Here is a 23,228-nt window from a genome sequence, read left to right on the forward strand (position 1 = left end):
CCCCAGTGTGCTTGGAAAGGGGAAAGCTTGAAGCAGCAGTTCGTGCACAGGACTCTGAGTAAACAAAGCCTGTGGGGCCAGGTGAGAGCTAAGCTAACTCCTGAGATTTGCATAAATAAAGCCGCCAGCAACAGCAGGCTGACAGCAGCGGGCAGGCAAGCCACAGCCACAGATAGCCATTCACAGACCTGTCTCCAGACTCTTTTTATTCTCTCCTTACCTTTGATGAGAAAACAACCAAACTACACCTGCATGCTGAAAAACTTACTGAAACTGTATCGCATTTGAACTTGGGACACTTGGTGGGCATTTTTTTTGTGTGTGCAGTTTTGTTCTACTTTATGTCTACCCTTTGATGAGACAACTATAGAACAACATCTGAGGCACCATCTCCAGGATTGCAGGATGAGGAAGGAACACCAAATTTATTAAGACTGAAATTTCATTGCATTTGAACTTGGAGGTTTTTATTTTTTATTTTGTTTTATTTTATTCATTTTATATTTTTTTCTTTCATTTATTTATTTTTTAATTTTTATTCTTATCTTTACTCTTTTTATGTTTTATTTTCAATCCTCTGTCTCTCTAATGCCTTTTCAGCTTGCAATAGATTAGTACACTGTCTCTCCCTGTTTATACCTTTGAAACTTTTTTATTTGTTTTGTTTTTTTCTACTTGATTATTTTTTTCCTTTTCCTTTAACTTCTTTGCTTTACATCCCCTCTCACCCTTTCATTCTAAATATCACTAGTGTTATTACTACAAGCCAGAAAATACTTAATTGCACACAGTACAGGAACAATAACAATATCAAAGGCAATGAAGGGAAGACAGAAAAAAACAGGAAAACCAGTTTCCCCACAGCAAAAAATTAGTACAGGAACCAGAGGAAAATGAAGAAAACAGATACTCATATAGAGACTCCAACAAAATGAAGATAAACTATGCCAAAGAACTCAATGAGAATTTTATAGAGATGATACTGGATATGGTCAACCAAAATGTACAGGAGACACTCGAGAAATTCCAAGACAACAAAAATAGAGAATTTGAAAAAGCAAAAGAAGAAATAAAGGAAACCATAGAAGCAATTTATAAACACCAAAGTGAAACAGAGAACACGACTAATAAACAGATAAATGAACTCAGAACAAAAATAGACAACATTAAAGAGGAAGCGACCCAGGATATGGAAAACCTCAGAAAAACGAATGAAAGACAATTGCAAAACAAAACAGAAGACAGAATCTCAGAACTCGAAGATGAAATGGTACTTAAAGAAAAAACCGAAGAACTATTAATTACACAACTCATGACCTGTGAAAAGAAAATGCAAGAACTCACCAACTCCATCAAAAGACCAAACTTGAGAATCATGGGCATCAAAGAAGGAGAAGAGGTGCAAGCAAAGGGAATGCACAATATATTCAACAAAATAATAACAGAAAATTTCCCAAATCTAGAGAAAGATATACCCATACAGATGCAAGAGGTCTCCAGGACACCAAACAGACCAGATCAAAATAGAACTACCCCACAAAATATTATCATTAAAACAACAAGTACAGAAACTAGGGAAAGAATATTGAAGACTGAAAGAGAGAAAAAACAAATAACATACAAAGGTAAACCCATCAAAATCACAGCAGACTTCTCAACAGAAACATTAAAAGCAAGAAGAGCGTGGGGTGAGATCTTTGGGGCACTGACTAAAAATAACTTCAACCCCAGGATACTCTAACCAGCAAAACTATCACTCAAAATAGATGGAGAAATAAAAGTCTTTCATGATAAGCAGAAACTAAAACAATATGTGACCACAAAGCCACCATTACAAAAGATTCTTCAAGGGATTCTGTACTCAGAAAGTGAAACCCAACATAACCATGAAAGGACAGGCAACACCAGAATACAGGAAAAGAAAAAGCAAGAAAGTAGAGAGTAACCTCAACTTAGGTACACACAATCAAACCTTCAAACAACTAAGAAACTAAATGACAGGAACCACCACATACCTATCAGTACTAACAATTAATGTTATTGGACTTAATTTCCCCATCAAAAGGCACCACTTGATGAAATGGATTAAAAAGGAAGATCCAACAATTTGTTGCTTACAGGACACCCAACTCACCGATCGACATATGCATAGGCTTAGGATGAAAGACTGGAAAAAGATTTACCAAGCCAGTGGCCCCCCAAAACAGGCAGGAGTAGCAATACTTATCTCTGACAAAGTAGACTTCAAACCTACATTCATCAAACGAGATTAAGAAGGACATTCCATACTAATAAAAGGGGAAATACAACAAAAGGAAATAATAATTGTCAACCTATATGCACCAATGTCAACGCACCCAATTTCCTCAAACAAATCCTGAAAGACCTAAAAGAATATATTAATTCCAACACAGTGGTTGTGGGAGACTTTAACACCCCATTATCATTAATAGATAGGTCATCCAAAAAAAAATGAATAAAGAAATCCAAGATCTAAAATATACAATAGATAAAATGGGCCTACTTGAAGTCTACAGAACATTTCATCCAACTTGTACACAATATGCATTCTTCTCAGCAGCCCATGGAACCTTCTCCAAAATAGACCATATCTTAGGGCACAAACCAAGTATCAGCAAATATAAGAAAACAGAAATTATACCGGGCATACTATTTGATCACAATGCAATAAAACCAGAACTCAATAACAAAAGTAAAGACAAAAAACTTGCAAACAGCTGAAATTAAATAACTCATTACTTAATGAATAATGGGACACTGAGGAAATTAAAACGTTCCTAGAATTCAATGAAAATGAAAACACAACCTACCAGAACCTATGAGATACAGCAAAGGCAGTTCTGAGAGGAAAGTTTATAGGCATGAGTGCATATATTAAAAAGATTGAAAGATCCCCAATCAATGACCTAATGATACATCTCAAACTCCTAGAAAAACAAGAACAAGCAAATCCCCCTCAAAAAATAGGAGAGAAATAATAAAAATAAGGGCTGAAATCAACAAAATAGAAACCAAAAAAAACCATACAAAGAATTAATGAAAGGAAAAGTTGGTTCTTGAAAAAATAAACAAGATCAACAGATCCCTGGCAAACCTGATTAAATGAGGAGAGAAAAAACCCAAATTAGTAGAATCAGGAATGCTAAAGGGGAGATAACAACAAACACTATGGAAATCCAGGAAATCATCAGAGACTACTTCGAGAACCTATATTCAAATAATTTCGAAAATCTTAAAGAAACGGACAATTTCTAGACACATATGATCATCCAAAACTGAACCAAGAGGAAATTAATAACCTGAATAGATCTATAACACAAAATGAAATTGAAGCAGCAATCAAGAGTCTCCCCAAAAAGAAAAGTCCAGGACCAGAAGGATTCTCTGATTTCTATCAGACCTTTAAAGAAGAACTGATACCAACCCTCCTTAAACTGTTCCATGAAATAGAAAGGGAAGGAAAACTACCTAACACATTTTATGAAGCCAATATTACATTTATCCCAAAACCAGGCAAAGACACCTCCAAAAAGGAGAACAATAGGACAATCTCCTTAATGAACGTTGATGTAAAAATCCTCAACAAAATAATGGCAAACCAAATGCAACAACACATCAAAAAGATTATTCACCAAAACAAGTAGGCTTCATCCCAGGAATGCAGGGTTGGCTCAACATATGAAAATCAATAAATGTAATAAACCACATTAACAGAAGCAAAGACAAAAACCACTTGATCATCTCAATAGATGCACAAAAAGCCTTTGATAAGATCCAACACCATTTCATGATAAAAGCTCTAAGAAAACTAGGAATTGAAGGAAAGTACCCCAACATTATAAAAGCTATATATGAGAAACATACAGCCAGAATTGTACTTAACAGAGAAAAACTGAAACCATTCCCTCTAAAATCAGGAACTGGACAAGGATGCCCACTATCTCCACTCCTATTCAACATAGTACTGGAATTCCTAGCCAGAGCAATTAGGCAAGAAGAAGGAATAAAAGGAATACAAATAGGTAAAGAAACTGTCAAAATATCCTTATTTGCAGATGACATGATCCTATACCTTAAAGACCCAAAAAACTCTACTCAGAAGCTTCTAGACATCATCAATAGCTACAGCAAGGTACCAGGATATAAAATCAACACAGAAAAATCATTAGCATTTCTATACACTAATAATGAGCAAACTGAAAAACAATACATGAAAACAATTCCATTTACAATAGCCTTAAAAATATCAAATACTTAGGTGTAAACCTAACAAAAGATGTGAACGACCTCTACAAGGAAAACTATAAACTTCTGAAGAAAGGGATTGAGGAAGACTATAGAAAGTGGAGAGATCTCCCATGCTCATGGATTGGTAGTATCTACATAGTAAAAATGTCTATATTCCCAAAAGTAATCTACATGTTTAATGCAATTCCCATCAATATTCCAATGACATTCATTAAAGACATTGAAAAATCTACCGTTAAATTTATATGGAAACACAAGAGGCCACAAATAGCAAAGGCAATACTCAGTCAAAAGAACAATACTGGAGATATCACGATATTTGTCTTCAAACTGTATTACAAAGAAATAACAATAAAAACAGCATGGTACTGGCACTAAAACAGACATGAAGTCCAGTGGAACAGAATAGAGGACCCAGATATGAAGCCACACAATGATAACCAACTTCTCTTTGACAAAGGAGCTAAAAATATAAGATGGAGAAAAAGCAGCCTCTTCAACAAAAACTGATGGGAAAACTGGTGAGCAGTCTGAAAAAAACTGAAACTAGATCCATGTATATCACCCTATACCAATATTAACTCAAAATGGATCAAGGATCTTAATATCAGACCCCAAATGCTAACGCTGATACAGGAAAGAGTAGGAAATACTCTGGAGTTAGTAGGTATAGGTAAGAACTTTCTCAATGAAACCCCAGCAGCACAGCAACTAAGAGATAGCATAGATGAATGGGACATCATAAAATTAAAAAGCTTCTGCTCATCAAAAGAAATGGTCTCTAAACTGAAGAGAACACCCACAGAATGGGAGAAAATATTTGCCAGCTACACATCAGACAAAGGACTGATAACCAGAATACATAGGGAACTTGAAAAACTAAATTCTCCTAAAACTTATGAACCAATAAAGAAATGAGCAAGTGAACTAAACAGAACTTTCTCAAAAGAAGAAATTCAAATGGCCAAAAAACACATGAAAAAATGCTCACCATCTCTAGCAATAAAGGAAATGCAAATTAAAACCAAACTAAGATTCCACCTCTCCCTTGATGGAATAGCCATCATTAGCCACACCACCACCAACAGGTGTTGGCGAGGATGCGGGAAAAAAGGAACCCTCTTACACTGTTGGTGGGAATGTAAACTAGTACAACCACTCTGGAAAAAAATCTGGAGGCTACTTAAAAAGCTAGACATTGATCTACCGTTTGATCCAGCAATACCTCTCTTGGGGATATACCCAAAACACTGTGACACAGGTTACTCCAGAGGCACCTGCACACCCATGTTTATTGCGACACTATTCACAATAGCCAAGTTATGGAAACAGCCAAGATGCCCCACCACTGACGAATGGATTAAGAAAATGTAGTATCTATACACAATGAAATTTTATGCAGCCACGAAGAAGAATGAAATGTTATCATTCGCTGGTAAATGGATGGAATTGGAGAACATCATTCTGAGTGAGGTTAGCCTGGCCCAAAAGACCAAAATCATATGTTCTCCCTCATACCGGACATTAGATCAAGGGTAAACACAACAAGGGGATGGGTCTTTGAGCACATGATAAAAGCGACAGCACACAAGGGAGGGGTGAGGATAGGTAAGACACCTAAAAAATTAGCTAGTATTTATTGCTCTCAATGCAGAGAAACTAAAGCAGATAACTTAAAAGCAACTGAGGCCAAAAGGAGAAGGGGACCAGGAACTAGAGGAAAGTTTAGATCAACAAGAATTAACCTAGAAGGTAACACACATGCACAGGAAATTAATGGGAGTCAACTCCCTGTATAGCTATCCTTATCTCAACTAGCAAAAACCCTTGTTCCTTCCTATTATTGCTTATACTCTCTCTTCAAAAAAATTAGAGATAAGGGCTAAATAGTTTCTGCCGGGTATCGAGGGGGTGGGGGGAGAGGGAGGGGGCAGAGTGGGTGGTAAGGGAGGGGGTGGGGGCAGGGGACAGAAGTGACCCAAGCTTTGTATGCACATATGAATAATAAAACAGTAAAAATTGAAAAATAAAATTCAGAACTAAAAAAAAAGTTAAAAAAAGGGGGGAGGGGAATGTTGGAGCCAATGTGGCTATTTTTCTGGGATTTACAGTGTGTTCAGAATTTACCTTGAATTCCCTGCTCTGAGGACTACAAGCAGCTTTCTGCAAGTTCAAAAGTGACACAAGACCTCCAGCTAGGCTCTGCAAGGTTTCTATAACAGTGACCACATTCTGTAGGGGAGTTAGAGAGGTAAGTCTGTAACCAACTTGTTTCTCTGTAACTGACTTGTCTTTTTGACCACCTGTGAACCATATACTGCAAAAATCCAGGTTACATAAACCACCTGGGGGGTATACAACTCCTTTCCTGACTCTGATCTGGGCTCAGGGCTTTTGAGAATTTATCTCCCCTGAGTATGCTAGAATAATAAAATTCCTGCTTCCTGCAAAGTGTTCTTGGTGACTTTGCTTCCCACAACAAAAGAAGATAATAGAGTAAACAGCAACAGAAAGGGAGAAAATCTCTTCAATCCATCTGACACAGGATTAATATCCAAATTATACATAAATATTAAACATCAAAATAACAAACAACACAAGTAAAAATTGGGGAAATGAGTTTTAGAGACAGTTCTCAAAGAGGCACACATGATCCATAAATACATGAAGAACTGGTCAACATCCCTAGGCAAAATGGAAATGTAAATCATGAGGACACTGGGATTGCACTCTACCCCAGTCTGAGTGGACCTCCACAAGAAAACAAACAAAAACAAAGGCTGATGACAACTGGTGGGGAGAGGACACTTATATGCTGTTGATGGAAAATGTAAATTATTGTACCCTCTATGTCAATCAGTATGCAGGCTCCTCAAAATACTAAAAATAGAACTACATGTAATTCTGCTATACCACTCTAGGGCATATATCCAAAGGAATATAAGCCAGTATATAAAAGGGTTACCTGCATACACCCATGTGTAGATCATTATTCAAAACAGCCAAATTATGGAATCCATCTAGGTGCTCATCAAGGATGACAGAAAAAAGAAAATGTGGAGTGTGTACACAGTTGAGTATTATTCAGCCATAAAGAAGAATGAAATTATGCAAGTACATGGACTGAATTAGAGACCATGATACTAAGTGAAATAAGCCCCATTGAAAAAGACCAATGTCACATAGTCTCTTTCTTGTGTGGAATCTAGAACTTATAAAATAATGGAGATTATTTGGGAGTGGGAACCAGGGAGTGGGAAGGTAGGAAGAGGTGAATATGATTGAAGTACTTCATACACATGAATGAAAACCGAATAATGAAAACCGTTGTTTTAAAATGGACTATAGGGAGAGGTAAGAAAAGTAACAGAGGAGATGAATTTGATCATATGCATGTATGTAAATATCTCAATGAAAACCCTTTGTACGATTCACATATGCTAATTTTTTTAAAAGCAACAACATTGAGATTCTATCTCTTGAGTCAAGAATGGCAATCACGAAGAAAACAACAAACATTGTTCAGCATGTGGGAGAAAAGGAACCCTTATACACTGTTGGTGAGAATTTGCATTAATGAACTTTGGAAGTTAACATGGAAGTTGCTCAAAAAACGAAAAATAAAACTACCATATGATTTTTATACCACTCTTGGGCATATAACCTTAACAAAAATAAGTCATACAATGGAGATACCTTCACACCCATGTTTATTGCAAACTTATTCACAATGGCCAAGTTAAGGCATCAGCCTAGGTGCCCACCAACAGATAACTGGATAAAGAAAATGTCGTATATATACACAGTGGAGTATTACGCAGTCATAAAGACTGAAATTATGTTATTTGTGGGAACTAGATATCATCATGCTTAGAAAACCAAAGCAGACTCAGAAGGAGAATTACCTGATTTTCTCTCCCATAGAATCTAAATGTAAATAAATAAATAAATGAAGTACATGAATATACATGGTAGACTATTCAGAGGTGGGAACCAGCAGAAGATAGGAGGGTGAAAAGAGAGGGTAGGGAGAAAGAATCTGATCAAAGTACATTGTGCGTATGTAAAGGCCATGTACGTACATAGGTATGCATGTACGTATGAGCCACCCTAGCTACGTACGTGGCTCAGATTAGGAGGATCCTGGTACCATGGCAGCCCAGGACAAAATGTTTGTAAGATCTCATCTTAAGAGCAATCAAAGGGGTGAATATGATCTAAGTACAACATCTGCATGAATGGAAATATCACAATGAAGCCCCTCACATAATATTTTAACATATGCTAGTAAAAATTATATTCACATGAGCAACAAAACTAATGAAGTACTAAGGAATTAATTTAACAAAAGCTTAAGACTTTATAATAAAAAACTGTGAGACAAGATTTAAAAATCCCACTGATGGCATTCAATACACGTGGACTGGAAGACCTCATATTGTTGATTGATCTGTAGATTCAGCACCAATTCTATAAAAATCCAGCTGTTTTTATTTTCACACTTTAAACAGATGAATTGTATATATGTAGATTACATCTCAATAAAGCTATTAATTTGTCAACAAGGAAACGGAGACTTCTTTCTCTTCGTCTTCCTTGTCCTTTTATAACAATTCACAAAGCTACCTAGTAGGACTAAGCAAGGTAGAAGCCCACACTAAAGGTACTGGGGAGAAGTTGCAGAGGCCCATAAGAATGGCAAATCCCTGAGCTAGGTGACAACTATATCACACAGGGACTCCAACATGGTCTCAAAGCCTGGGAAAATGGGGAGGGTGTCTACTCAGAGTCTGAGAAAGGTAAGAATGGGATCTCTGTGAAGGAGAGACAGAGCCCAAGCAAAAGATATCCATGTAAGAGAGTTCCTTTGTCTGACATGCCAAAAATGAATAGGAAGGTGAAGATAATCACACCAGCATTGGGAAAAGGGATAGAGACAAGGCAGTTTGCCACAATCTGTCACATCATAAGCACAGTAAGAATCTGGCATCCTTATTAGAGAAACATACCCAATTCAGTGTATCAGAATTCTAAATTATAACACATTCACTTGAAAGGACAAGGATGAGTGGTGTGGGCTGTTATCTAGAATAGTTTCTAAATATATGAAAAGTAAGGAGAGTACACACATAGGAAGACTTATCTATATTGAGACTCAGAGCCCCATCAGGATGACGAGGGCATTGTCTCAAGGGAGTGGCAGATGAGGGAACTGGATCTACAGTAGGGTTTGGGAAGCATTCAGCTGATGTGTAGCTTGGCTTCTTGAACCCTGAGCAGAGAAAGAAGAGTACCATCCTAGAAGACCTTCCTGGCACTAGTGATTATAGCCTGAGGAAGGTTAGAAGTACTTTCACAGAGGAGGGCAGCCAGGCAAGGGAAAGTCAGTCCACCAGCAGGATGAGGACCACATATGTTTAGGGAAGCTTCCTGGCATTGATTATCAGAGTTCCAGGAAAAAGGCAATGCCTCAGTAAGAGGGCTGCCCAGCAACAGACAGACCAGAAGAATGAGGAGTATATCAGCCAGACAGACAGGTCCAATAGGGGGAGCTGGAGCTGAGGAACAGATAAGAGGGGATCCATCAGGTGTAATAGGTGACCCAAAGAGTGAGTAGAGAATCCATATGGGTGAGGAGAGTATCCATATAGAAAATGAAGGAAAGACTGAGAAACTGTTCCAGGTCAGCAGGCTAAAGATAGTTACAACAAACATAATGAACTGGATCTTCTCCCATGAAGGACATTACAGAACAATTAGCAAACTTTCTGTCATGTCTGAGGATTAGATGGCACTGACCCATCCTCATTAACCTTTTGATATTATGTTAGATAATAAGTCTGTAAAAGAATGTTCTTGTTTATAAACACAGCAATCAGGAATGATGGGGTGTTATGTCAGCACTGACTTTCAAACGGTTCAGGAATAAAATTTTGTAGCATTGTGCATATAACTTTTCTGTGAATTTATTCTTAGATTCTGAAATCAGAGAGAAATGGAGATAAAGTTTAAGAAAAAGTAACAAATAGGAAAAAGAAGACAAGAAGATCAAACATGTAGAGTCAAGTCTCTAAAGAAAGCCAAAGCAAGAAAAACACTAAGCAATGTAAAAAAAACCCACTTTCCTGATAGGTTAAAAAGTTACAAAACTATATACAAAACTGCACACCAATATCTACAAAATTAACTCAGAATGACCAACACCAAGACATAGCTAGAAAAATTCTAGATTTAAAGAACATGAAAACGAATTCTTTGAACATCTCAAATGAACAAGTGCCTTATACTACAGCAGATACATGTCTTTATCCTCCAAATGCTCTCCTGCTCCCTTATCCCATATTGGCAGTGATAGAATATCCTATCTGCAAAACACTCCCAAAAGCTGGTCTTGGCTTACTTAGGCATAATTTGTCAAAACTCCAGTCAGTTCCCAATATTTTCCACTATTATTATCCATATCTACACTACAGTCATGTTTCACCAAAACAGCTGCAATAACCTCCTAACTCGCCATATTTGTCACCTATATAACACAACAGCCAGAGTGATCCTTTTCATATCAGGCCAGGGCACTCCAGACTATCCAACAGCTTTCTGCCTAACTCAGGAAGAAAAATCGAAGTCACTACAAGTCTTTTGTTACTCTCTGAATTCATCTCATAGTCCTCTCCACACTGCTTCCTTTATCTGAACCACAGGAAAACATCCTAGAATCTAATGAAAATGCAAACAGAACCTTTGGAATACAGCAAGGCAGTGGTAAAAGGAAAGTTTATAACTGTGAAAGCCTACATGAAAGAAAAGAAAGGAAGGAAGGAAGGAAGGAAAGAAGGAGAAAGAGAAAGAAAGATCACTTAACATACCTATGATGCAGGCTAAGATCCAAGAAAAACAAGAACAAGCCAAATCAAAAATCAGCAGATGAAAAGAAATAATAATGATTAGTGTAGAAATCAATGAAATACATCCCCCCCTCAAAAAAAACTACACATAGAATCAATGAATCAAAATGTTGGAAAAGATAAAGTAAGATTGATAAACCCTTACAAAATCTAACTAAAAGGAGGGAAAAGATACAAACTAATAAAATTGATATGAAAAGGGGTATTACAAAAAATACTAATGAAATACAAAAAATCATGAGGTAATACCTTCAAAACCTACATTCAAATAAACAGGAAAATCTAGAAAAAATGGATACATTTTTAGATTCACTTCACCTATCAAAATTGAACAAAGAAGATGTAAACAACTTAAATTAACCTATAACAAGTAATGATATTGAGGTAGTAATACAGTCACCCAAAAAATAAATGCCCAAGAACCAAAGGATTCACAGCCAAATTCTACTAGACCTTTAGAGAACTAACAGCAATACTCCTCAAACATTCCATCGACTAGAAAGGGAAGGAACTTACCAAACTCATTTTATAAAGTGGGTATTACTCATTCCAAAATTGGACAAGGACACACTGAAAAAAGAGAATTAAAATCCATCTCTTCAATGAACATAAATACAAAAATCTTCATAAAACACTTCTAAATTGAATCCAACAGCACATTAAAAAGGTCATATACCATGATCAAGTTGATTCATTCCAGAAATGTAAGGCAAGGTTGTTCAACATACCCAAATAAATAATGTAATAGAACACATAAGCAGTAAAAAAAAAAAAATCACACAGTAATCTCAATGGATGCAGAAAAAGACTGACAAAATTCAACATCATTTCATGACAACATCCCTGAAGCAACTAAGCACCAAAGAATATATCTCAAAATAATAAGGCTGTATATGACAAACCTAGGGCCAACATCATACTAAGTGAGGAAAAACTAAAATCATTTCCTCTAAATTCAGGAGTAAGAGAAGGGTGTCAACTCTCACCAGTCTTATTCAACATAATATTAGAATTTTTAGCAAGAGTATTAAGACTAGAGAAAGAAAGAAAGAAAGGGGATTTAAACAGACAAGGAAGAAGTCAAATCATCTCTATTTTCAGATGATATGATTCTATACTTAAAAGACCCCAAAGATTCCACCAAAAAAGCCTTATAGATCTAACAAACAATTTTGGCAATGTAGCAGGATACCAAATCAACATACAAAAATCAGCAGATTTTTTTATATACCAAAAATAAACAGGCTGAGAAAAAAATCAGGCAAATACCACTCACAATAATAAAATAACAACATAATAAAATTCCTAGGTATAAACCTAAGCAAAGAGATGAAAGACCTCTATGATGAAAACTAAGAAACTAAAGAAGGTACCAGAAGATGAAAAGACGTTCATGGATTGGCAGAATTAATACCACAACAATGGCTATATTACTGAAAGAAATCTACACATTCAATGCAATGCCCATCAATATCCCAAGTCATTCTTTGTAGATATAGAAATATCAAAGCAAAAATTCATGTGGATCCCTAAAAGATCCGAAAGAACAAAAGTGATCCAAGAGCAGAAAGGTTAGCAATGGAGGTATCAGAATACCAGACTTCAATTTAAACTATAGAGCCACAGGAAATAAACAAAAGCAAAACAAACAGCATGGTAGTGGCACAAAAACAGACATAACGACCAATGAAAGAGAACAGAAGACCCAGAAATACAACCCAAAAACTAGTGGCTTGTGATCTTTGACAAAGAAGCCCAAAACATACAATGGACAAAACAGCCTCTCCAACAAGTGATGCTGGGAAAACTAGCTATGTAACATGCAGAAGCCTGACACTAATAGGTTTTGTGAGATGAGGATACTTTCCTAACTTTCTGCAAAAGATAAAACCAGTTGCTAAACTTAAAGAATTTCAGTTATACATAGCATTTTGTACTATTTTATTTCTAAGTTTTTCACTATTTTTGGCAAGCCACCTCTAATTTGACAAGTTATACTTTTATAATATAATGTAGAGATTTAGTAATGTAGTTTCTTTGTTTGTTTTTGAGACAGGGTTACTGTATGTAGCTCAGGCTGGCCTCGAACTCACGATGCTCCTACATCTCCTCCCCAGGGCTGGGATTAGGAGCTTGCATTTAGTTTTTGAGAATGGATACATAAAAGGAAGGTCTTCAACATTAGAAGACAGTCTGAGGAGTAAAACAATTCATGAAGGAAAAAACAGCTAAAAAGAGAAAAACACTTTTTAAACAAAACAGGGACATCACAATAACTGAGTTTCAAAAATGGAGAAGACTTTTAAACCATACTGAAGACTTTTCACTGAATATCATGTTACACCTCAATAACAATTCAAAGTTTACATGGAATTTATAACAAATAGTCACTCTCACCTTACATCCAGGTCCTAATTGATAAGTTGCAACTATCTGTGCTGGGTTGAGGGCTTCCCTGAAAATGTACATGGCACCAAGCTGTCCACAAAATACCCCATTTGCACTTGATCTATTTTTTTAAATTCACAAAAATAAATTACTTTCTTGGAATATATTATTTTACAATGACAGACTATTTAAGAATACCGGTTTTTATTATTATATATACCATTTATTACTATTATACATAGTTTAAACAGCACAATAATAGAAGAAAGCAATTGATTAAGATTTCATGGACCGCTTAAATAATAAAAACCTATAAAATGTTTTTTGAGAAAATAAAATCAACTTAATCACTTACATGTAGAGTTAGCAAACAAATAACCTCCAACTCTATCTTCAGACTTGATCACTTTCCAAATTTTACCATTAAAGGGAAAGGGTTTTAAATTATTTACAAAAGCAAAATTAATTTTAAAACACCAATTATTCATAATTGCTCATATTTAGAGAAAGGATCATGCAAATCAAACAATGACAAGTCTAAATTTTAACTGTCAACTGATAATGCCCAATTTTTAAATTCAACTTTGTTTTTCCATCATGCATACATTCCTGTATTTTTCTAAGCTAAATCAAGGATTTTAAAGGAGTAAGTTCCTCCTCTTATGTAAGTAGGCATTATCAAATAAACAACGATCACTTAAATCTGGTGCCTGAAGCCAACCACACAATGCTCTCCATCAGGAGGATTAAGCACCTAAGAAGCTATGCTTAGGAAGAGCCTTCCTACACCTTTTAAACCCCACCCACACAAACGAACAAAAGCAGTCAGTGCCCAGTTTGCTGCACCATGACAGGATACTGTAATAAGCATACCAGTTTATAATAGAAAGATGACAGATGAGGATAGATTCGACAGATGATAGATAGTTAGATACGTGGATAGATAGGTACATAGATAGACGGATGGATGGATGAATGGATGGATATATAGATAGGCAGATTTATACATGGAGAGAGACAGAGAGAGAGAGATTTAAACCACACAAGACATTTAAAATTAGGAATGCTGGAAGGGTTATGTACCATTGGCTTTGGAGATGCTTTTGGCATTAAAACACATCTTTTACACTTTGGTTCTACAGACAGGATGAATCAATGAAGAGCCAAAACTAGAGAAACAGCAGCATTTTGAAAGTCTTCACCTCTAGATCTCTTCTAACCAGAATCCAACTAGTACCTTCTTTAGCACTAACATACTTTTGAAAAGAATATCCCTTTGTTATTGCGATGTCACCGAAGTCATTGCCTTCCTTTCCTTCAAGGTATTCTAAATATTGCACCAGGCTGACATTTTAAAAATACAAGTAGTCATTATAAGTCTGCTCAAAATCTTCCAAGTACTTTTACACGGGGTAAGATGGAAAACCACAAGCCTCATGTTGACTTATGAGTTCCTACCAAATTTGACCCCAGTACCTGCTAATCTCATCTCAGCACTATTTTCTTTTTAAAATATCATTAACCATCTCTTTGAGGTCATTTTATTATATAAAATTTGAAACTTAAAAAGATTCACTCATGAAAGAGAATAAACTGTCAAAGTAAAACTCACATGGTCCATCAGACTATTTCATTATTCAATTCAGTTTATAGGGATAGACCATACTTTAGAACACAGATTTAAAAATTATTTTAAACTTAAACCATTATTTAAATTAAATTATTTTAAACTTAAACCATTTGTGTTAACATGCCAAGCCATATCACTATAGGATACCAGCTGCTCATTAGCATAACACCAAATGCCACTGCTCCTCCATTGATTGTAAATGTGGACCATAATGATCATGTGCCACTTAGATAAAAAATATTAAAATATCAATATGTAATATTAAGTTATTATTGCCTAAGAGGCAACCATAATCTTTACAGCACCCTCTAAGTAAATGCTGGAAAGACTATTAGTGATCATTCACTACAATTTTGTCAGGTTCCCTCCTCCCATTTTTCATGTTACAGATGCATAAAGCAGTTCACACAGAATAAATCTCCGTCAGACATAGAGCTAGATCCCTTTGCACCCCAGATCGATATTACTCTCCCACCATACCATGATCTAAAATCATGGTATCATGAAAATAAAACTATATCTGTGTTCATTTAGTAACATTTACATTTTGTCAGGCAATTCAGATGCTCAAGGCTGACAATGGAATACATGATATAAATACAGAATTAAAACTCAATATGATTACAATAAGAAAAAAAGATCAGCATAAACTGAGAAAAAAAGATAACCAAGGATTCTACTTTAGAGTGCATGGTCAGGAAAGACCTGTCAAAATAATAATATTTTAGATTTTAGGAGTTCCAATTCCACAACTTAGATTTATTAAATGCACTAATATTAAATATTTTAAGTTTATTGAATATTCATCAAGAATCAATGAATGTGTTCACCTTCAGTTCCTGTTATATAGTTCCTAGTGTCAACAAGAATAATTTGTTGATTTTGATATGAGATAGTTTACGTTTTGTAACAACTTAGTCTACAGAGATAACAGCATAAGGTATTTAGAATTACATTTTCCAAAGTATCAAAAATAAAAATAACTTACAGATATTTGAATACTTTTGTCTTCAGGAGTTAAGGAGGTTAACTAACCAATTATCCCTGCACAGATATTAAAATAAAACATAAACTTTCTTTTATAGATTATTTAAATATACTATTCCAATTATTTTATATATTTGAGAAATATTGAGCTTCAATAGTCTCCAATTCTAAAATAGTTATTTCAAGTTATCTGAAATAGTTTTTAAAAACTTGATTTCATTCAGCTTTATTTAGAAAATAAAAATAATGTGCTGAACAACACAATAGAAGACAGCAATAGAAAACAACAGTGCTCTTCAATTATTAAAAAGTCAGATTTAAGTATTGAAATGTCTACAACACATGTCCTTTTGAAAGTTGTCTCATTCTTTCACTTATTGATCAGAAAATGAAAGAAATGTTGGTTGTGAAGAAAATCAGAAGAGGAAAATATCTGCAACAGTAACTTAACACCTGTTTTTTCTAAATATGACAGTTATCAGGAAAAACCAGTAACAACTTAGCTTCAAATAAATTAAGAACATTCTTATAGACTTCTACATATGTAAGTATCAACACTGTATCATCTTACCTGACTTTAAAAAAATTCAACCAGAATGTTATCAAGCTAATACAGAACACATAATCTTTATTGAGTAAAATGTTTCAATTTCTAAATAGAATACACAAAAAATACCTATGTATAGGCAAAAACTTTCCTTCCCAAAGGCAGTATTATGATAAACTATTAGACATGTTCCTGTATTAATTGACGTAACTAATACAGAAAAGTACTAATTTAAATTTATTTACTGAGTTCTTACTACTACAGAAAGTTTATTGTACTAGCTATGATGGATTTTAAATTCACACAGACAATTAGAATCCCACGTTAACTACTTCTATGACTTTTGGAAAATTATTTAACATCTTTAAATCTATTATCATCTCTACAATTGGGGGAATAACACCTACTTTATAAAACTATGGAGAACAATTTGGAAGCATATTAAACACCTATAAAGTCACCACTTAATTTCTAATTACTTTTTATCTACTATGTCCTCATGATGAGGTTTGTCTCTGCTAAAAGTGATGTGTACCTGTCATTCATTAACTCATTCAAAATATTTACTGAGAGCTTATTTTATGCCAAGTCGCTAACCTCACTCCCCTCCCACATATATGCTACATGTGTGGGCACAAGAAGAAACACAACATGTACATCCTCAAGAGAGTTTCAGTGGAGAAACAAACATGGAAGCAATGGAGACTACCTTTGGATACAACATGGAAGCAGAAGATGAACTGACTAAAATATGGTAACAGGAAAAGTCAAATAGCATAGGAAGACTATCACAGAACAATTCACTTTGAGCAAAAGGAAACTTGATATTAAGCTTGCAGGATGAAAGGGAATTGTTGAGTGAGTAAAGGTGAAAGAAACATTCCAGATAGAGGAATCTTAAGGTTCAGCAAAGACTTGATGAAATTCTTCCCAGTATTTAGATGTAGCAGGAAACAAACGTAAAGATCCAATTGGAAACAGGATTGTAGGACACACACCATGTAGGAATGTGACCTGTGTTTTTTGATAATATGATATCACTAAAGAATTTTGGGCAGAAAAGTTAAATGATCATCCTCATACTTTGGAAAAATAATTAGTGGCAATATTGAAATGAGATATAGGCAAGTATGGATAAGGAAAAACATGAAAACTACCGCAAAGCTTCAGGTAAGAATGAAATCATAGGAGCCAGCACAATGGCATTGGTAAGTTGAGGGAAGGGAGAATTATTGGAACTGATTGGAAACCTTCATATAAAAAAGGGGAGTCTACAATGGTTTGCAATTTTTCACTTAAATGAGCTGTTCCCACTAAGTTATGATAGTTAATAAAAAATGATCAGGTTTGTAATTACCCAACAAACACAAAATATTCATTTAGATTATAATTATATATAAGATAAAAGGAGCGAATAAATGAATACACAGATTAATGAAGGAATTAATCTCAGTGAAGGCCATTTATATGAAACTTTACTTTTCTGTTCTCTTATCTTGGAACTCAAAATGTATGCTACAGAGAAGAGACAAAAGCGAGTTTTTCAATGTTTTAAGAGAGCAAGTTTTGACAAGATACTTTAATTAAAGAAAATAAGAATAAGTTTGGAAACTGTGCGCATACTAACTATGATGCAACTATTGAGCCAACAAAATGTGCAAAATAGTCAACTTCTTTGCTAATATGAAAACTGTAATAAATATAAGATTGATATAGTAACCAGATAAAAAGAGACAAATAATGTTCATTAAATATAGTTTTATATAAAAATAAAACTTAATTCCCTGTACAGCAGAAGTTTAACACGGATCAAATAAAAACCAAAACATAAGAAAGCTATTGTAACGAAAACACATGGAATTCAATCTAGGAAATAAAGGACTACTGAAGCCCTTAATATTTCAATTTGAAATATCAGAATAATAAAAACAAATAGTCAACAAAGTCTATCAAATAGACTTCATCTACCTTTAAGGACCATCTTCAATTAGCAAACAAAACAACTTGCTCTCTAATTATTAAACACCTTACAAAACAGCTTATAAATTTTAAAAAGCCAATTTTAATAAATAAAATACCTGATTAACAAGGAGTATATTTTAATCAAAATAAGAAAAGTGACTTATTTTATTATAATTTTATATGTGGTTATTAATTTTAAATCATATATCAATTATGTTCATAAAACAAAATAAGTAAAGAGACAATGCAAATGAAACCTAGTGGGAATCTATTTTTTTTCCTTCCTGGATGAGGCACCAGCAACATAAAGCACCCCCATAACTGATGGGCAGGAAGGTCTGAAACTCTTGAGTCTTAAACAGTACGTAGGAAAAAATAAGTTAAGAAAAGTCACCTACACATAATAGGAAAATGAGTAAGTAGTATTTGTTTATCTGAATGTTTACAGTTTTAACATATACATATTCTACAGACTTATTATCTTTTAAGTACAAGATTTAGTTATGTAAAGGAAAAAGTCTGAGAGTAAATCATATTACTCACCAATAAAGATAAAGCTTATCCTCATCAACATTAATGTTATTTAATGGATCCATGTGAAACCAAGTGTGCAGGGTGAAGCCATTCTATAAGGCCACTTTACAATAGGAGGCAATGCAATTGTCTACAAGGCAACGAGAAAAGGTAAGGTCTCAGCTAAAGAAAATATGAAGGCACTAAGGAAAAACCTGGTCTTCACAGATTAAATCAGATAATTTTAAACAACTATAGAAAACAGAAAAAAATATCTTATTTACATAGTCTATTAGATACAGTTTGTTGGCCATACAATTACTACATTTTCAAACAGTAAGTTAAATTTCATTTCTACATTACAGTGGGTTGTAGACTATTCTTTCGAACTTCCCCTCTATGGGCACACAGAAAAGAAAAGAAAACATCCTTCTCCTCTAACTTCATCAATACAAGGTCCCTCATACATATGCCTCAGAATTTTCAATTTTCAATGCTTTATGCTTGTTTACAGAAATATTAAATTTTATTAATGAGGATGAATCTTTGCAGCCCAAAACAACCATGTGAGAGAATATTAATGGAATCAGTATTGGAATACAAGTGTTATTCACAATATTTGTAATGCTTACGACACTACAACAAGGAGGGGAAAGGATGGGATTTGTTCTTCAGAAACTTTACCATTGAAATCTATGGCTAAAAAAAAGTATTGAGATTCATTTACAGCAAGAAAAGCAATAACTTAGGACTTATATAATAACAGCAAAATGAAATCTAGCCATTCTAAGGAATGAGAAAAATGACTGATTACTTGACTTGCTTGATTTATTTTCCTAGAAGATATTTAAATTCCTTCAATAAAAGATGCCCAGTATGATATGACAATTGGCCTTTTCTCCAAATACATACTTAATATCATTAATAATGACCTTTCTAAAATATAACAAGGAGCTTACATAATAAAAATCCTCTGCAGTGCTGAGGTATAGCTCAAGTGTAGAGGATGTACCTAGGAACCAAAAACCCTAAGTTCAAATCCCAATACTGCCCCAAATCCCCAAATCCTCTGCATACAGTATAAAGTTGAAATTTCTTCAGATTCTACAAGCTGCTTTATACACACTACAACTCCAAGAAACAATTTCAGTTTTAATCTCTTCTACTACCTTATCCCATACTCCCAAAACCAGTGAAATATACCACCTGTTCCACTTGATGTTTTCAGCTCCCCTTTTAGGACATAATGTTGCTTCTGCTCAAAACACCCTCCCTTCCAGGATAATCCCATCATTCTTCAATACCAAGCTAAAATGCCCTCATCTGTCAAGTTTTCCTGAACATCAACCTAGTGTGGTTTCTCTTTTTCATTATTTTCCCATGAGTCTTAGTACCTATATCTATAATATCACTTAGACCTCCTTATTACAGCAAGGCTATTGTTTTTATCTATCCATTATAGTTTTTCAAAAGAAATAAGTATGCTCTATATTATCAGCCTCATAACTTAAAGGTATAGAAAAGAAATCTGGTCAATAAATGTTCTTAAAGTGGCCAAAGATTTATAAGTATTTGCTATTTTTAAAGATATACAGATATATGGTAATTCAAATAAGCTAATTCTACAAATGAATATTGCCCATACAGTATCCTTTCAGATGTTAATGTTTCAGCAATTGATTCAGGCAGCTTTATTGCCAAGAATACAGCCTTTCTTGACTTTTTACAAAGGAAAAATATTTTACTTAATTATTTTGTTAACTAGTAAAATGGGGGAGGGAGTTGCCAAGTTTCCCAATAGTTAACACCTCCATAGTTTCTCTAAAGCAGAATGTACTTGATTTTAGCTACACCTGAGCATTAAGATGAACAGGAGAAACACTGGGAACATAGAGTAATAAAGTGAGTGTATGGAATCGTATACATCACCTAACATATATGATAACTTCTTCACATGCGAGATACTGTAATCCTAACTACTTTGGAGTCTGACACTGGGGGGATTGTGGTTCCAGGTCAGCCTGAGCAAAGAAAGGTGTATGATAGCCCATCTCAACAGAAAAAAACTGGATGTGGTACACCTGTCATCCCAGCTACATGGAGAAGCAAGAAATAGGATTGTGTTCCAAATTGGCCTGGCAAGAAGCAAAACCCCATCACCAAAATAATCAGAGCAAAGATGGATGAAGATGTAGCTCTGGTAGCAGAGCTACCTGCCTAGCATGCATAAGTTTCAACCTCAGTACTGTTGTTCCTCCATCCCATCAAAAAAAAGATTTGTGGATTTCAATCTTGTTGCCAGGAACAGCATAACCAACGGCCCTTTTGCATCACAAAAGTGATTGGTTACAGCACTATCACTGGGGTGTTCAAAAGATTTCCCTTTCCCCCATTGATCTAAATTCCCATTTAATTCATTAAAAACACCCACTTGCCTTGAAAGTGCATTATCGGTTACATTGTATGAGGGTAGGCCAAAATTACACATAAAATAGTGCATTAAACAAAGAAATAGAGAAAACACCCTTCAAGTTTTATGGTGAAAACTAAACAAATATAGAAAACTAAATAAAGGGAAAGATAGCATTCAATAACATTAAGATGGTCTGTTCTCTACAAAATGGTCTGGTCACTTAATACAATACAATCAAAACAACAACAGTATTATTTTTCTAACTGATGGTACTAGGGTTTGGACTCAAGAGCCTTGCACTTGCTAAAAAGGCACTCTACTGCTTAAGCCTCACCCCAGCCCATTTTCCTTTGGTTATTTTTGAGATTGGGTCTCAAGTTTACACCTGGGAGAGCCTGGACCATATTTCTTCTGGTTTGGGCAGGAATGCATAGCTAGAATGACAGACACATGCCACCATGGCAGTATTTATTGGTTGAAATGTGGTTTAGCAATCTTTTCTCCTGGTCAGGTCTTGAATTGTGATCTTCATACTTACTGCCTCCCAAGTAGCTAAGATTACTGGGGTGAGCCACAGCACCCCAGTAATTTATTCAAAAATGTATACACAAATGCAAATATTCTAGACAAGCCAAAACTATTTTAAATATGAAAAACAAAGGTGAAGGATTTATACCACCTGACGTTAAGAAGTACTAACTACACAGCCATGATAATAAAGAAAATGTGACATTAACATAAGTACTGAAATGTAGGGCCAAGGGTACAAACTAGAGAATTCAGGGATAGATCCACCAAACTATGGACAATTAATTTTCAAGAAAGCTGTCAAGTAATCCCAAATGAAAGGGATTGTCTCTTCACCAAATGATGCAATGAATGGATATGCAAACAAATAAAATGTAATTCCAACTTTGCCTCACATCATATGAAAAATTAATACAAAAGTCAATAGAAAATACAAATAAAAAACTAAAGTGACATACCATTGCATAACCATTAAAATGCCTCAAATTAATACTGGCTAGGATGCAAATCAACTGAGAGACTCACACTGCTGTCGGAAATGTAAAATTTTACTCTGTGGAGAATGATCTGACAGTTTCTCATGAAGGTAAACATATACTTACCGTAAAACCTAGGTATTTATCAAAAGGTAACAAAACATATGCCTACAGGAAGACCTATGCATTATGTATTCATTGCAGTTTTATTCACAATAGCTTATTAAAAGTAGAAATCCAAATGTTTTCCAACTAGAGGATGAACGATCAAAATGTGATATATCAATATAATATATTATTCAGAAAAAAGAGGTACAGAAAAAAAGTACAGATAAAAGCCATAATGTGGGCAACCTCAAAAGTATTATTGAAAGTAAAGGAAGCCAAACATAAAAGACGAAGCTTGATGTGATAGTACACATCTGTATTTCTAGCACTGAGGAGGCAGAAAGATGGCCAAGCTAGGCTACGTAGTGAGACCTTGTCTCGAAGAAACAACCCTGTATATTTCATGATCTTATTCATATGATTATCTAGAAAAGGCAAAACTTCAGGAACACAAAATAAATCAGAGGTGGCAAGGGATAGGAGCTACGTGACTTAACAATAA

At 34.8% G+C, this 23,228-nt stretch overlaps 1 protein-coding gene across 3 annotated transcripts in view; it reads right to left on the reverse strand.

Annotated features, from left to right (window-relative positions):
* Nucleotides 1-23,228, reverse strand: part of LOC109687857 (NBPF family member NBPF6-like protein) — a 480,343-nt gene that overhangs the window by 24,840 nt on the left and 432,275 nt on the right. The window contains exons 13-15 of one of the 3 annotated variants that reach the window (XR_012439854.1): nt 19,232-19,352; nt 13,572-16,236; nt 11,362-11,744 (exon numbers count right to left, since the gene is read on the reverse strand). The exons of 1 other annotated variant lie outside the window; for it this stretch is intronic. The gene's annotated coding sequence lies outside the window, so the exon portion shown is untranslated. Of the gene's footprint in view, nt 1-11,361; nt 11,745-13,571; nt 16,237-19,231; nt 19,353-23,228 lie in introns of those variants that run through there. One more of the 3 variants, XR_012439855.1, reaches the window with a different exon arrangement.

The sequence above is a fragment of the Castor canadensis genome, chromosome 12 (genome assembly GCF_047511655.1).
Source record: "Castor canadensis chromosome 12, mCasCan1.hap1v2, whole genome shotgun sequence".
NCBI lineage: Eukaryota > Metazoa > Chordata > Mammalia > Rodentia > Castoridae > Castor > Castor canadensis.